This window comes from Lynx canadensis, chromosome B2, assembly GCF_007474595.2.
Source record: "Lynx canadensis isolate LIC74 chromosome B2, mLynCan4.pri.v2, whole genome shotgun sequence".
Taxonomy (NCBI): domain Eukaryota; kingdom Metazoa; phylum Chordata; class Mammalia; order Carnivora; family Felidae; genus Lynx; species Lynx canadensis.
In genome coordinates this window covers 23,127,527-23,144,275 of record NC_044307.1, presented here as the reverse complement: position 1 = coordinate 23,144,275, position 16,749 = coordinate 23,127,527, and the positions used below count along the sequence as shown (strand labels likewise).

The 16,749-nt window shown below is 39.4% G+C and overlaps 1 protein-coding gene across 3 annotated transcripts in view; it reads right to left on the bottom strand.

Moving 5' to 3' along the window:
- LYRM4 (LYR motif containing 4) overlaps nucleotides 1-16,749 on the bottom strand; it is a 171,640-nt gene that overhangs the window by 136,478 nt on the left and 18,413 nt on the right. The gene's annotated exons all lie outside the window — the stretch shown is intronic.

Genomic DNA, 16,749 nt, shown 5'->3' with positions numbered 1-16,749 from the left:
TTTTGAGGAATGAAACCTTTTCACAAGTTTAAGGCCATTTATATTTGTTTATATCCTTTACCTTTTCTTAACTGAATGGTTTTTCTTTTTGATTCATTGGTGACATCTATTGTAAGGAGTTGCAATGTTCTTCTTGGTTTGTCATTTGGCTTTAAGATGTTTGTGTGTTTTTGTCATGGAGATGTTTAATTCTCATGTAGTCAAGTGTATCAATTTTTATGTTATGGCTTCAGGGTTAATTATCATATATTCAAAAAGCCTTCTCTATTGCAAAATCACAAGAAAACACTGATCCATGTATTCTTTTTTTTTCTATTTTTTTTTTTTTAACGTTTACTCATTTTTGAGAGAGAGAGCATGAGTGGGGAAGGGACAGAGAGAGGGAGACACAGAATCTGAAACAGGCTCCAGGCTCTGAGGTGTCAGCACAGAGCCTGACGCGGGGCTTGAACCCACAGACTATGAGATCATGACCTGAGATGAAGTCGGATGCTCAACCGACTGAGCCACCCAGGCGCCCCTGATCCAAGTATTCTTGAGAACTTTTATGGATTAATTTTTTGTTTCACTCTTTCTGGAATTTATTTTGGTGGAAGGTGTTGAATATGAATCTTAACTTTACACCATTCACTAAGAGTACGTTTTTAAATTTTTTTTCTAAGTTTATTTATCTTGCGAAAGACAGAGACAGCATGAGTAGGGGAGGAGCACGGAGAGAGGGAGGGAGGGGGAGAGGGAGAGAGAGAGAATCTCAAGCAGGCTCTGCGCTGTCAGCGCACAGCACAATGAGGAGCTCAAACCCATGACACCGTGAGATCATGACCTAAGCCAAAACCGAGGGTCAGATGCTTAAGTGATGGAGCAACTCAGGTGCCACGAGTACGTTTTTTAAAAGAAGGATGTAACTGTATACTCAGAATGACCTAAATTCTGGAATATGTAGCCATAGAAAATTAGAAGAAAATATAATGGCATATTAACAATAATTGCTTTTGGGTATTAGAGTTTATGCTTTCTAAATTATTACAATCAGAATTATTTCCTCATAAGTTCCTAGTGACAACATAAAATCAGTAATACACTACAATAAAGAAGAATCTGCATTAGAGAAGGCTCAATTTGTGGGAGAAGAGATTGGGTTTTGGATCTCTGGTGAGAAGGTCCAGGCTGGCAATGAACTTGAAAATCCCTGATAAAGAAGAGTGAGGCACAACCATTGGGGGTAGATGTGATTGCTGAGAGGAAAGCAGTAGGATAGGAAGAGAAGCTGGCCCTGGATAGAGCCCTGGAGACACAGTAAATATTTAAGGGCAGGCACAGGGTATCAGAGTAGAGGCAGGAAAGACAGACAGCAAGAAGACATACTTAATAAGTGGAGAGTAAAGAAGACTGTCACAGGTCCTACAAAGGGTAAGACAAAGGCTGAAAAGAGCCCCGATGAATTTAGAAGTCAGGATGTTATTAGTAACTTTAGCAAGAACAACATCAGCATATACTTACTGGACAAAAATTAGTAAATGTATAGAGGAAAAAACCCTAAATTCTTGAAGACACACTCATAAATAATAATTGAGCCTAGAAAAAAATTCATGACATAATAAGAATATTTTTAAAATAATGACAAAGATTATGCATAGAATTTTTGGAATGTAGTTAAAACCGTTCTTAGATGAAAATTAATGGCTTACATAGCCCTATTAGTAATAAAGTAAAAGCAGAGTTTAATAAATGAACAATGTTTGTTAACATTTTACAAAGGAAAAACAGTATCACATAAGAAAATAGAGGAGGAAACAAGGTATTTTTAAAACATGTCAAACAAATTAAAAATGAAAAAAAAATCAGTGGGATTAGTTAAGACAACTGATTTTATTCTTTTATGTGATAGCTTCTGGGGTATACATCGGAAAACAAAATTATGAGAAAAAAAAGAGTGAGGAGGATTGGAAGTTTGAGGAGAGGGGTTTAAAAGAATCCTTTCAGAAATTGAGAGCATTCACAGACTCCAGAAGTTGCCAAACAATGTGAAGGGGCCAGCTGAGGTTGGAAATATCCAGAATGCTGGTACCAATTTGCCAAACATCTAGTCCAGGTCTAGTTATGGAAAAGACAGACGTTTGAGGAAATCCATACTTGCAGGTTTGACAGATGAGACTAACAACAGAAGGGCGAGACAGAGAGCACCCAAGAGAAAAACTTTCCACGGATTAAAGGAGGTGGTGCCAGGAATTTCTTCCCCCATGGGATGAACTTCTGAAAACCCCCAGTTCTTAGAACTTAGGCTATCACCCCACTCAGCCCCCTTTGTGGGATTCATCCTAATCTAAATGTCCAATAATAAACCAAGAAATTATGGTAAATTAATGGACAATATCTATTAAAATAATAAACATGAAAATTATGTACAAATGAGTAAAAATGTATGTAAAAAATCACTTAAAAACGTATTCATGTAACTGTAGATTTTAGGTAACTCTCCATAGAGAATTTTTTTTTGAAGTTTTACTTATTTATGTAATCTCCACTCCCCATGTGGGACTTACACTCACAACCCAAGATCAAGAGCCCCATGCTCCTTTGTTTTTTTAAATGTTTATTTATTTTTGAGAGAGAGAGAGAGAGAGAGAGAGAGAGAGCGCGTGCGCGCACGTGCGGGGAAGGGGCAGAAAGAGAGGGAGACAGAGCATCCAGCTGGCTCTGTGCTGACAGCAGAGAGCCCCATGTGTGGCTTGAACTCATGAACCATGAGATCATGACCTGAGCCAAAAAGTCTGATGCTTAACCTGCTGAGCCACCCAGGTGCCCCACGAGCGCATGCTCTACTGACTGAGATAGCCAGGTGCCTCTATGGAGAAATTTTTAAATAATCTCTTTAAAAAAACACCTAATAAAATAACAGAAGGAAAGAAAGGCAGCACCATCCTGTAGCAGATGTTCTCCTCAGGCCCTAGAGAAAAACTTTAGAATCGCTCTGTCTAGGTTTCCTTTTTGGTGCTTAAAAACATTTAGTATCTTTAACCTATAATTCATCAAAATTGAACTTGTAATTATCACTTGGATCCTTCCTCACAGCCACTGACATTTTGTTGCAAACAAGATTTTTCAAAACGTAAACCAATTTATCAAAATAAAGGCCACCTATACAACTGTGGTCCAGCTTTCTGCAGTAAGGCATGCAGATCAAGTAATGGGGAGGTCCTGGCTTCTCTTTTATTTCATTTTAGACATGGCTGTTTAGAAAGTGCAGTCCCCTGTAAGCTAAATCCAAGAGCTGGCAGCTGAGGCTCAGATCCATGGTCCATTCCTCACATACTCGTGGACTGAAAGATGAACAGGTCCTGCAACTACTCTTATTAGGAGAAAAACAAGATAATACTCAAGTATTCATTGTCCTCGTATCCACAAATCCTCTTCTTATGGAACTGGCCATATTTCTTTTAAAAGTATCACTGTGACATAAAGGCTCCGTGTGCATGGATAGGATTTTCTGGCTCTGTTTCTCCCTGCAACTACCAGAAATGAGCTTGACCTAATACCAAAAAAGCAAGTTCAAGTTTTCATTATGTAATAAGGGATAATAAAAGTCAGGCTCAGAATACAATTAAAAAAATTGTTTTAAGTTATAGTGTGAACCAGCCAGTATAAGACATGATTTTTTTTTTTTGGCAGAGAATGTTTTTTATTTTTTATTTTATTATTATTTTTAATATATGAAATTTATTGTCAAATTGGTTTCCATACAACACCCAGTGCTCATCCCAAAAGATGCCCTCTTCAATACCCATCACCCACCCTCCCCTCCCTCCCACCCCCCATCAACCCTCAGTTTGTTCTCAGTTTTTAAGAAGGACATGACCTTCAGATGACTTAAAATTTATGGAGAATAATTATCTACAATAGAATATTCAATTAATTAATTCTGGATTTTCCATTTTTGGTGGGGAGGAGGGTAAGCAGGAAAAATGGACAAGTCTTGGTCATTAAACTCAAATGTCTTCATTAAAATTTCCTATCAGTGCTGCTAAAAAAAAAAGCACCAAATAAAATGTCTTTTGTTTTATTCTTTCCTCCTGCCATCAGTCACCAGCAACAATAAATGAGCAAAGAAGGAAAGACAAGAGGGAACACAGATAAGTCACATAGCTTGTGCTCAGTGTATTATTAAGGATAATTCACAGGCAAAAAACAGAATGATTCTCCCTCCCCCTTCCTACAATGTAGGAAATAGCAGAATATTTGCTGAGTTATTCGGAAGAAAAATCGACATAAACATGTATCAGGTATATAGTACCCATACCCATCCACAAGAAAACTAGAAACCAGGAGATAAACTAAAAAGGTGTCAGGGCCTGGAATCATGGCTGCAAAGTACAGTCAAAATCCTCCTGAGCTTCCCCTGAGTATCTTGGCTTTGGAAAGGATAGGAAGGGACAAGCTGGCTCAGTTCCCGCAATCCCTGAATACCGGATTGAATCCAGGGCAAGGGAGCCCATTAGCTTAACTTTACTTTGCTTACTTAGAGTTAAAGAGTTCTGAATGTTATATGTAAATTTATGCAAATGAAAACATTAATCATAGCCCTAGAATTACTGACAAAATCTAGTAGCCCTTTCTCCCTTTGGAGAGCTTTAATTTTGCTTTTCATAGAGAAGAGGCATCTCTAAAGTCTTGTCTAGTCTAAAATTCTATGAATTTAAAAATGCAATTAACCTCTATGTCTCCTGGGATGTCATAAGCAGCAGGAGGCATGGAATACAAGCACTGTAATAAAGCGATGGCTATTTTGGTCTAGGTACTGTATCGCTTTGAAATAAAGTTTGTTTGCTTGGCCATCTATAATACAAATAACTTGTTATTGTAGCTTTCTTCCAAGTAGGTCAAAATATCTCCATGCATTACATAATTTATTTCCATAACATCTCTGTGAATCATCTAGTAGGTGTTTGTGTTAGGATTTAATTTTATTTTAAAGAACTTGAAGACTGAAGAAAATTGAGTAAACATTTGCATTTCCAAATTTGGTAGCTGTTTTTATTATACTACTTGTTCGTATTAATACTAAGTAATATTAGAAGGACACAGCATTTTTCGGCCAAAACAACAATGAAAACTAAAATACATGGTAGGTCAAACCACAAATGTAGTCTCAGAATAAATTCTGATGATTTATATAAACCTAATTCTCCTCATTCTGCCGTAGGACTGGTGACAGGCATCTTTAGTTGTGGGCAGACTTCATCTCTTCCTTCAGGGCATGCTGTGGCTAAAGGAACCTGGCCGCAGGCTGTCCCCGGAACCTTCCATGTCTTGGTCACTACCTATAGCTCCTGTCCAAGGTCAAGTCTTGGCAATTCTCTTGGGATATAGAGGATTCGCAAAGGTAGTGACACTTTCTGGACAGTTAGTCCATGGTTAAGTACGTGGTTAAGAAGGCATGATATTCTAAGGACAGGGAACTAAATGCCAACACATGGACAGGAGCCAGGACATTTTACAGAAGCGTAAAGAAGTGCAGGAGAGGAATGTACTACCTTGCTAATAAAGCCCTTCACTATATGTCACCGGGCATTTTCTTTTGAAATTTGATCTTCTTCTATCTGCTTAGGTCCAAGGTCCTAGCAACTGCTGCTGTGGAAGGATGACCACAACTGTGTAGATACCAGGCCTAACTGGTAAAACATGAAGGGCTTTTCTCCCCACCACTTATATATTTTAGCACTGAGAACTCAGGGACCAGAAATCTGCAACACACTTTGATTTTGAGTTGCATGAAACTTTTATTACTTGGCCTAAATCGAAGGCCGACTTTTCAATATACATAAACGCTCAGAGCATGAAGGCATTTGGCCTCAGTATTGTTTGCAATTCCACAATCTAATAAGCCTAGCTGAGAATCAACAAACGGCACGTTCACAGTGGGTATCGAGCAATCACTTAATGTAGGGCACACAAACTTAAATGAGTTCCGTGTTCTTTAACTATCTACTAAAATTTTTAAACTGTCCACCTTGCATTAAAAGCCACACAAGTGTGATAAACTATATTTACAGAGAACCAGCATCAGTGGATGAATAGAACAAGAGAGGTCTCATCCTCTGAGCCTCTGTTTAATACACTGAGGTTCAGTCAGCAAGCTTGCCTCACTGCAACTTTTTTTTTTTTTTTTTTTTTTTTTTTTGCAAAACATGTTCCCTAGAAATAAGGAGCTCTCATGTACATGATCAACCATAGCAGGCCCAGAAAATGGGTGATCTGACAGATTTGAGGAGGACCTTCCAATTGCCTAGGTGTGCTTTCAAGAGCCTACAGCAGGTGAAAATCAGATCTGACAGCATTTCCCAGCATGAGTTATGTGAAAAATACCAGTACCCCCCTGAAAAGAGTTACAATGAATATCTGCACATTAAAGCAGTACAGAAACCTGGAAACATAGGAAGACAGAGTTAGGCACCTGGATTCGTTCACAATACCTCTTCCCACTCCCAATAATATCCAGGACATTTTGGGAAATGCTGATCTGGACAAAACTTCTACTGAGGCTGCTCCTTTAAGGTTCAAGAGCTGGAGACTGAATGGGCTGGTCGCAGACCCTGTGACAACAGTTACTCTGTGCAAGTCCTGCTCAGTCATTAAAGGCTACTTACAGAGCATCATGACCAACCTCAAACCCTTCTCTCACAACAGCTAACTGGGCCAGCACACTGACTACACTCCAGGCACAGCCCGTTACTTGTATCTCCTTTAACCACCTAGCCACACAGCCTAAGAAGGGCATCAGCTGACTTTGGGTATGTCAAGTTCATTAGTCGCAGCAGGGATCTTCAACAGAGACTCCCAACCCCTTCTCCCTAGAAGTCCCCTGCCACACACACCTCATGCCAGTCCACAGTTAGATCACAGTAATAAAAGGGGTCAGAACATTCTGCCCCCAAATATGCCACTTTGGCATTTGGTTATTTTGAGCGGCAGGCAATTGAGAAAGAACAGCAGATGCAGGAAGGGTTCTGTCCTTCTTTCTGCATAAAAAGCAGGGCATACATTTCCCATGAGAAAGATGTCCTCCCAGTACCAGGAGAAAGAGAACATTCTTAACACTGGAGACAAGAGTCTACACCACGATAAGTCTGCACAAACCATACTAACACCACCTTTATATTCCATCAGTTTCCCCCATGTATTTCCTAGTCACTTTCCTCCAATATACTACCCTTAAAAAACCCCAATCCTTTTCTTTGCCTGGTCACTTCTCCACAGCTTTATCACCCTTTGTAAAAAAGGCAGAGGAGCCCCAGGTCTAATTGCTTTTTGGGGGGGGGGCCTTCATTTTTCTATGTAGCCCTCCACATGCCCTATATAAATATCAATAGGAAATAAAATTTGTGTGCTTTGCCTCCTGTTAATCTTCTCACAGTTTAACTTGCATGTTCCAAGCACAGGATGTAAGAGTACTTGTGTTCTTCCTCTGCTACAGCGGTCTGGGGGATGGCTCAGGACCGTGAGCAGTTCTGGCTGGAGATGATGCTGATTCATCTGTGGATGTGGAGCCTGGTCTTGCCTGAGCATCTCTGATCAGGTTGCGATTCTACAGCTCTTTCCCCAGCTTGTCCCTTTACTTCTCCGCTATAACTAACAACGCTGCTTTGCTTAAAAAGAGGTGGTAAAAACTCTCACCGCTGTTGTTTAACATAGTGTTGGAAGTGCTAGCTAGCATCAGCAATCAGACAACAAAAGGAAATCAAAGGCATCAAAATTGGCAATGATGATGTCAAGCTTTCACTTTTTGCAGGTGACATGATATTATACATGGAAAACCTGACAGACTCCACCAAAAGTCTGCTAGAACTGATACATGAATTCAGCAAAGTCGCAGGATACAAAATCAACATACAGAAATCAGCTGCATTCTTATACACTAATAATGAAGCAACAGAGAGACAAATAAAGAAACTGATCCCATTCACAATTGCACCAAGAAGCATTAAATACCTAACCAAAGATGTAAAAGATCTGTATGCTGAAAACTATAGAAAGCTTATGAAGGAAATTGAAGAAGACATAAAGTAATGGAAAAACATTCTGTGCTCATGGATTGGAAGAATAAATATTGTCAAAATGTCAATACTACCCAAAGCTATCTACACATTCAATGCAATCCCAATCAAAATTGCACCAGCATTCTTCTTGAAGCTAGAACAAGCAATCCTAAAATTTGTATGGAACCACAAAAGATCCCGAATAGCCAAAGTAATTTTGAAGAAGACCAAAGCAGGAGGCATCACAATCCCAGATTTTAGCCTCTATTACAAAGTTGTAATCATCAAGACAGCATGGTATTGGCACAAAAACAGACACATAGACCAATGGAAAAGAATAGAAACCCCAGAATTAGACCCACAAAAGTATGGCCAACTAATCTTTGACAAAGCAGGAAAGAACATCCAACGGAAAAAAGACAGTCTCTTTAACCAATGGTGCTGGGAGAACTGGACAGCAACATGCAGAAGAATGAAACCAGACCACTTTCTTACACCATTCACAAAAATAAACTCAAAATGGATAAAGGACCTGAATGTGAGACAGGAAACCATCAAAATCTTAGAGGAGAAAGCAGGAAAAAAACCTCTCTGACCTCAGCCACAGCAATTACTTATGTGACACATCCCCAAAGGCAAGGGAATTAAAAGCAAAAATGAACTATTGGGACTTCATCAAGATAAAAAGCTTCTGCACTGTCAAGGAAACAATCAACAAAACTAAAAGGCAGCCAATGGAATGGGAAAAGATATTTGCAAATGACATATCGGACAAAGGGCTAGTATCCAAAATCTATAAAAAGCTCACCAAACTCCACACCCGAAAAACAAATAATCCAGTGAAGAAATGGGCAGAAAACATGAAGAGACACTTCTCTAAAGAAGACATCCAGATGGCCAACAGGCACATGAAAAGATGCTCAACGTCGCTCCTCATCAGGGAAATACAAATCAAAACCACACTCAGATACCACCTCACGCCAGTCAGAGTGGCTAAAATGAACATATCAGGAGACTATAGATGCTGGCGAGGATGTGGAGAAACGGGAACCCTCTTGCACTGTTGGTGGGAATGTAAACTGGTACAGCCGCTCTGGAAAACAGTGTGGAGGTTACTCAAAAAATTAAAAATAGACCTACCGTATGACCCAGCAATAGCACTGCTAGGAATTTACACAAGGGATATAGGAGTGCTAATGCACAGGGGCACTTGTACCCCAATGTTTATAGCAGCACTTTCAACAATAGCCAAATTATGGAAAGAGCCTAAATGTCCATCAACTGACAAATGGACAAAGAAGTTGTGGTTTACATACACAATGGAATACTACGTGGCAATGAGAATGAAATCTGGCCTTTTGTAGCAACGTGGATGGAAGTAGAGAGTGTTATGCTAAGTGAAATAAGACAGAGAGAGAAAGACAGATACTATATGTTTTCACTCTTATGTGGATCCTGAGAAACTTAACAGAAGACCATGGGGGAAGGGAAGGAAAAAAAAAAAAGGTTAGAGAGGGAGGGAGCCAAAACATAAGAGACTCTTAAAAACTGAGAACTGAGGGTTGATGGGGGGTGAGAAGGAGGGGAGGGTGGGTGATGGGTATTGAGGAGGGCACCTGTGGGAATGAGCACTGGGTGTTGTATGGAAACCAATTTGACAATAAATTTAATATTTAAAAAAAAATAATAAATAAAAAAAATAAAAACAAAAAAAAGAGGTGGTAAAAAAAATCAGGACTCCAATTTCAAGCCTTACTTCTTAAAACTGCCTATACTATATTATCTATCATGATGTTAAAAAAAAAAAACAAAGTAAAAGCTCTCATGGTTATTTAAGATGACTAAATTTAGCACTGCCTTTATATGTGAAGTATCAGTTTTTAGGGAATCTTCACCATTATTTAAAAATAATTATTTTGTTTGTAACCAATATCCCTGAGATATAGAGAACAGTACCTTGTGAGATGTATTTACTAGTCAAAAGGAATTTGTTTTGTTCACTCATACACTCATCCATTTAGGCAGCTGGTAGTGTCAGGTACTAAAGGTTCAAATGGAAATAGGCCAAGGCTTTACAAGGCTCATGGTATCAGGGACACACTGCAAATTACTATAATAAGAATATATGTATGCTCTGAGAAGAGAGAGGAAGGAGGGAGTAACTTGGTCTAGGGGTTTGGGAAGTCTGTCTGAGGAGGCTGAAGGATGAACAGAATTTCACCAAAGTGGACGAGCCATACCACAAAGGGAGGCCAATGATAAATTTAGAATTCAAAATTCTGTACTTCTATATGACTGGGAAAAAGTATGGAAAAGGAAAGAGGAAAATGTGGAAGAAGGAATAGAGAAGTTTTGGAGGGAGAAGAGAGGGAAAAAGACTACTTTTTTAAAGCACGAGTCTCTGAACAGGAGATGGAATTCTCTGGTAAGATTTAGCTGCTAGATCAAGGGAGAAGGAAAGTACTTTAGCAGTGAAGTTGTAGTTTTAGTATTACATAGCTCGCAAATGAAATTTAGTTTCCACTAGTGAGTACATCCAACCCCCGTGCCCCACTGCTTCATGGCTGTTCCACTCCCAGGTTCCCTCTCGGCCTCTAACACTTTGTTCCTAGTCCATCTGGGTCCCCCCATTACACTGCCTTGTTCCCTCAGCTTTACGGAGAGTATGTCCACCCCACCAGGTTCTTCATCTTTTCAACACAGGGGCCCTGACCCTATTCATCTTTACTTCCCCACAGGCCACACTATGCTTTGCTTATGGTAGCCACTCTATAACTATTGTTGAATTGGACATTTTTATTTAATTAGAAAACAAAAAACAAAACTTGCCCAAAAACCTGTGACCCAATGGTAAATGTAAGATTTCTAAACCAATAGGAATAAAAATTCAATTGTATTTAGCCATAATTATATACAGAATAGACTAAACTAATATTATTTTATTTACTTTTGAGAGAGAGAGTGCAAGCGGGGGAGGTGCAGAGAGGGAGACATGACATAGAATCTGAAGCAGGCTCCAGGCTCTGAGGTGTCAGCACAGAGCCTGACGCGGGGCTTGAACCCACAAACTGTGAGATCATGACCTAAGCCAAAGTTAGACGCTTAACCAACTAAGCCACCCAGGCACCCCATATTTTTTTAACCTAACAAACAATTTTAGATATTATTTTTTATTTCACCTATTAACTACATGTTTATATCTTTTCCTCACTATTATTTAATAATTATTATTGCACATTATCAGTGCTAGATAGTTCTGGAAATAACTCGCATATATCTCCAATTACTGCACACTACACTTTTAACATTTCCTAAATAAAGTGTAATTTGAACACATCATCACAATTCTCTTCCTGCAACAACATCAAATATGTGTAGTTAAGTTACTTTAGAATACTTTAGACAGAGAAATAATCTGGTTGTGTTAATCTTCAGTGCATGGCTTAAGGCCTGTTCTTTTATTTGTGTGTCCAAGCTTTACTTGGTTACAAAGTAGTTTCATCAGAAAAAAAAAAAAAAATGTGTTTACTGATTGACTGCCACTGAAAAAATTTGAAAATTTAAAATGTTCTCACTTGTTTAGAGATTAAGAATAGGCAGATTAGTATATTTGGCTTACAGTAAGAAAAAAATATTATCACCATGGTCAATGCTAAACTCTACTCTTCTGAGGGAAACTCTAGGTCAACAAAACCACAACCACTCGAAAAGAATAACGTATGGTGTTCTTTTATCTGCCCCTTATCTGTGGTTTTGCTTTCTGCGTTTTCAGTCACATTTGGTCAACCACAGTCCTGAAGGTGATCCTCCTGATGTATCTTCAGAAGGTCAATAGTAGCTTAACACTACCTCATAAGCCTACGCCATTCACTTCACTTTATCTCCTCATGTAACAATTTATCATCTCACATCATCACAAGAGAAAGGGGGAGTACAGTATTTTGAGAGAAATATACCACATTCACATACCTTTTGTTATGGCATATGGTCATAATTGTTCTATTTTATTATTAGTTGTTGTTGTTAATCTCTTGCTGTGCCTAATGTATAGGTAAAGCTTTATCAAAGGTATGTATGTATAGGAAAAAAATATATATTGACTATAGGGTTCTGCACTGTCTGTGGCTTCAGGCATCCACTGGGGGGTACTGACATATGTCGCCCCACCACAGATAAGGAGGGGGACTAAAATATCTCTCTCCCTGAGCATGAAGTCATACCTGAATGCAAATAGAGAGGTTTTTTTTTTTTTTTTTACATTTATTTATTTGGAGAGAGAGAGAGAGAGACAGAGAGAGAGCGAGCGAGCAAGTGGGGAAGAAGCAGAGAGAGATGGGGAGAGAGAGAATCCCGAGCAGGTTCTGTGCTGTCAGTGCAGGGCTGGATGCGAGGCTCGATCCCACCAACTGTGAAATCATGACCTGAGCTGAGAGGAAATCAAGAGTCAAAATGCTTAACCGACTGAACCATCCAGGCGCCCCTAGATAGAAACGTTTTAACACACATGGAGAGTGGTCTTAAGAGACAACGGCTTTGAGCTCAAATATTATTTAAAAAAAACAGACTTAGATAAAATTTTCTGAAAACAATGTCTTAATTTTTGGTACATGTTAAGTGGCTTATAAAGCTCAAAATAACCGTACAGAATAAACCAATTTAGTTATACATGGGTTCACTGTATCATGAATTTATTTGCATGTCTCATCTGAAAGTTATTTTGTTTAAAAAAGATGGTCCATCATAAGGTACAGAACTGGAATGGATCCAAAGTTCTTAGAAAAAGTCTTTGGTTTTGTCCATGGCTATTCCCTCAAGATAAAGGTAAAGCTTTCACTTTCTACTCAGTTTAGATTTTGGGTGGGAGTATAATTTTACTCACTGCTGTTCAAAACACATCAAGGCTCCGACTGAAATAAGTACTATTTATGTAGGATTGACTAAAAGGCAAGCCCTCTATTCCTCTGGATACTATCTGTGGGTTGTGCCAGGGACCTGCAATCTTGGGTCTCTTGCAGATCTGCTGGTCTGGTGCTGTTAGTCCACATTATGAGATGCCAGAAGAGACTGCCCTTTGAAACTGGTTGTATTTCTGCTAAGGATGTTGCCTTCAGGAGAGCAATCTCTTGAGATTTCGTGTCAGGAGAGTGTATTTCTAAGCAGCTGGCTGCTTATATATCTCAGAACACTGATTGATTCAAGTAACCATTCATGGTCTTCTCTTTGCATAGGCTGCTGGGAAGCTCAGAGCCAGACCTGAGGCTGTGCTCCTGGCTGCCAAATGTCCTGTCTTCTCAGCATGCATTTTGCTTGTTAATAACCTCATTGCAGGTCTCATTTTGGTTTTCCTGTTATTTTCCCCAATTTTCTCACTTAAGACACACATACAATCCTGATTCACTGGTAAAAAAAACATATTGGAATGAATTAAGACTAAAATTAAGTGCAGCTTGTTTTCAGTTTATTTGAGAAAAGATGAGGTTGCAAAATTTTTTATTTATCGAGAATTTGGAATAACAATGCTAAAAGATGGTAAAGTTGCCAGGCCAGCCCAAGGAAATTTCATCTAATCACAATACAGCAATATGTAGTAGTATCAAGAGAAGCTACTGTCATTTAAGACGAGTGCTGCAGGGTAACTATATACCCATGTGAGAAAAGAAATTTTTGTTATTAGAAAATTTGAGTGTAAAGACACATCATTCATTGATTAACCAAACTCATATTGGCACAAGGTACATAAGTTAAGTCAGCTAAGAAATTCATAAGCATTTAAATAAGAGAAAGTCCAAGAGCTTGTAAATAATCCATATTTTATTCAGTCAGGTTGACTTGTTCTTTTTTCCTTATATAAACAAATAACTAAAGGTAATTTAATTCAGTGAGAGTAGTGAAGTGAATACAGATCTTTGAAGAACAATAAAATGTTAATTTTATGATCCTATTTATTTTGCTAAAGCTTCTTCATGATACGACACAAATGCAAATTTTGACTGAGGGTCAGTTCTTAATTTTCCAGCAGCAGAAAACGAATCTATTTGAATACCTTAATTTTACAAGCAAATTAGACGTATTTCATATAGATAAACATAATAATGTCTTGGACATAGTTATTCATAGTCCTAGACTATGGCTTATATTTACTGGGCTCTCATTCAGAATTTATTCATTGGAAGTCTACCTAGTCAAATTTTCTTGACAAATCTTGGCTCCTAAGGGAAGAATTCTGTTTCTACTAACTCGGTACTACTTTTAAATGCATGACTTCAGAGAGTGGCACAATCAGATTTGGATTTATAAAACTATTCTGGTGAGGGGCACCTCAGTGGCTCAGTCAGTTGAGTGTCTGACTTTTGATTTTGGCAAGTCATGATCTCATGGTTTGTGGGATTGAGCCCCATGTTGGGTTCTGTGATGACAGCACAGAATCTGTTTGGGATTCTCTTTCTCCCTCTCTCTCTGCCCCTCCTATGCTCGTGCTCTGTCTCTCTCTCTCTCAAAATAAATAAATAAACATTAGAAAAAACCACACACACACACACACACACACACACACACACACACAGACACACACACATTCTGGTGACAGTATGAAGGATGCCTGGTAGCACTAAGACCTGGAGGTGCAGAGATCAGTAGAAGGCTTTCATAAAATTCACACAAAAAATGTTGAGGACTAACAAAGGAAATCACTGTGGAGGCACAAAATTTCTGCTAGTAAGAGAAATGTGCAATCCACTTGGCAAGAAGACTGACTATGGGTAAAATAAGGAGAAAAGGTGAGTGATTTCTAGCTTGAAAGCTGAACATCTAGACAATGAGAGGGAACGCAGGAGGGACACATTTGCTGGAAGGGCATGCAGAATTTTGTGTAGACACACTCAATTTGGTAGCATACCCAGAAGATGAAGGAAGGCCTTGGAAAGGATTTGCAGGCTAGGGGAAAGGATAAACCAAACGTGAATCATCAGGATTGAAGCCACAACTGATGAGCACATCTAGGGAGGGTGTGAGAAGGTCAAGATGTGATATAAGGGACCTCTCATACTGAAGGAAGAGAGGTAGAGGAGGACAAGTGTGACAACTGGGGAGGAGACCAGGAGACAGTGGTGATGGTGTCCTGTATGCTGGGGAGGGAGGAAAGTCAATGATCATGGTGAATGGGCCAAAGACAAAAAAGTAACAGGAAGAATTTGCCAAGCCAGACTGCAATGGAATGAGGAATAAGTTGAAGGGAACAGTGGAAAGCATGTGTAGACCATTTCTACCATGAGCAGGCTACCAGAGGATTATCTGTACCCCTAACAGCACAAACCACACTGGTCTTTGTTCTACAGGGTTGGCTACTGGCTCTTTTAAAGTAATAACGTTTTCCTGTAGAAGCTGGCTGTCTGTTCTAGAAGGTCCTTTGACATAGGCCCACAGCCACCATTTTGGTTGTCCCCAAAAAGCAACGGATGCAGACGCGGCATAAGACAAGAGCACGAGCAGGCAGAAACATGGAAGGGAAGGCGATGATGGCAGGGGGATGCTCACACTCTACAGCTTGAGTTCTGCACCAATCAGGAGGGAAGCAGGGCCTGTGGTCCAGAACTGTTTCCTTCCGTTATGGTAAGTGGGGCCATGTGGCCTTGTGCCAAATGAGACTCACAGCACCATAGATCTTTCTTTCTTTAAAAAAAAATTTTTTTTTTTAAAAAAAAATTATTTTGAGAGAGAGAGCAGGGGAGGGGCAGAAAGAGAGAGAGAGAGAAAATCTTATGTAGGCTCCGCACTGCCAACACAGAGCCTGAATGGGGCTCAAACCACAAACAGCGAGATCATGACCTGAGCCAAAACCAAGAGTTGGATGCTTAACCGACTGAGCCACCCAGGCAGGCCCACCACAGATCTTTCTTGGAAAGATCCCTTTAGGTAGTACATCCAGCTCTGCCAAAGCTAGCCTGTCTTGTATTCTACTGCTTAGGGCACAGTGACCTTGCCCACTCTTTCTGCTCATCTTGAGTATTGTTTCTTTCCAATAAAATCCTGCCTCCTATCTTCCTTCTCTTTTTTTTTTCTCTCCCAACTACTTGGCAGAAATATTATTTCTCATTACTACTGTTCCTGCCCCTCCACTGATATTTTTAGAATATGGCATGGAACCAAGTGAATTTATTTTCAGTTTATAACACTGTACCTTTTGTGGTAATATTGCCTTAGGGTATACACACACATTATAAATTATTCACTTAAGAACCTAAAACAAATATCAGTTGGGGAGCAACATCTATTAAAACATCAACTGTGAAATGACAATTTTAAGCATCTGTTTTATCTTCTGTCTTAAAAGGAGCACACAAAGGCCACCAACCTGGGTCTGGAGGGAAGTTCCAAAGTCAAGATATTCTTGGGGGATTCTCACAGACAGGACTGTAAACCCTCAGGAGTAGTATTTAGTGTGGGTTTTAGCTTGTGAGCAAGGCCAACAGAAAAAAAGGATTGCTAAGAAAATGAAAATAATTATATAGGGAATTAAAATTACTGATCTGTGCTTTTAAGTCAAGGGGCAGAAAGATATCTGATATACAGATATACAGAAAGATATCTTCTGTGATGTTGGCAATGGTCCCCAGGAGGGGTTTTCATGAACACCTTACATGCATCTATTTGGCAGGACACCAGAATCCACTGTTGGCTGGCTTAGTTGGTTAAGTGTCTGACTTAGGCTCAGGTCATG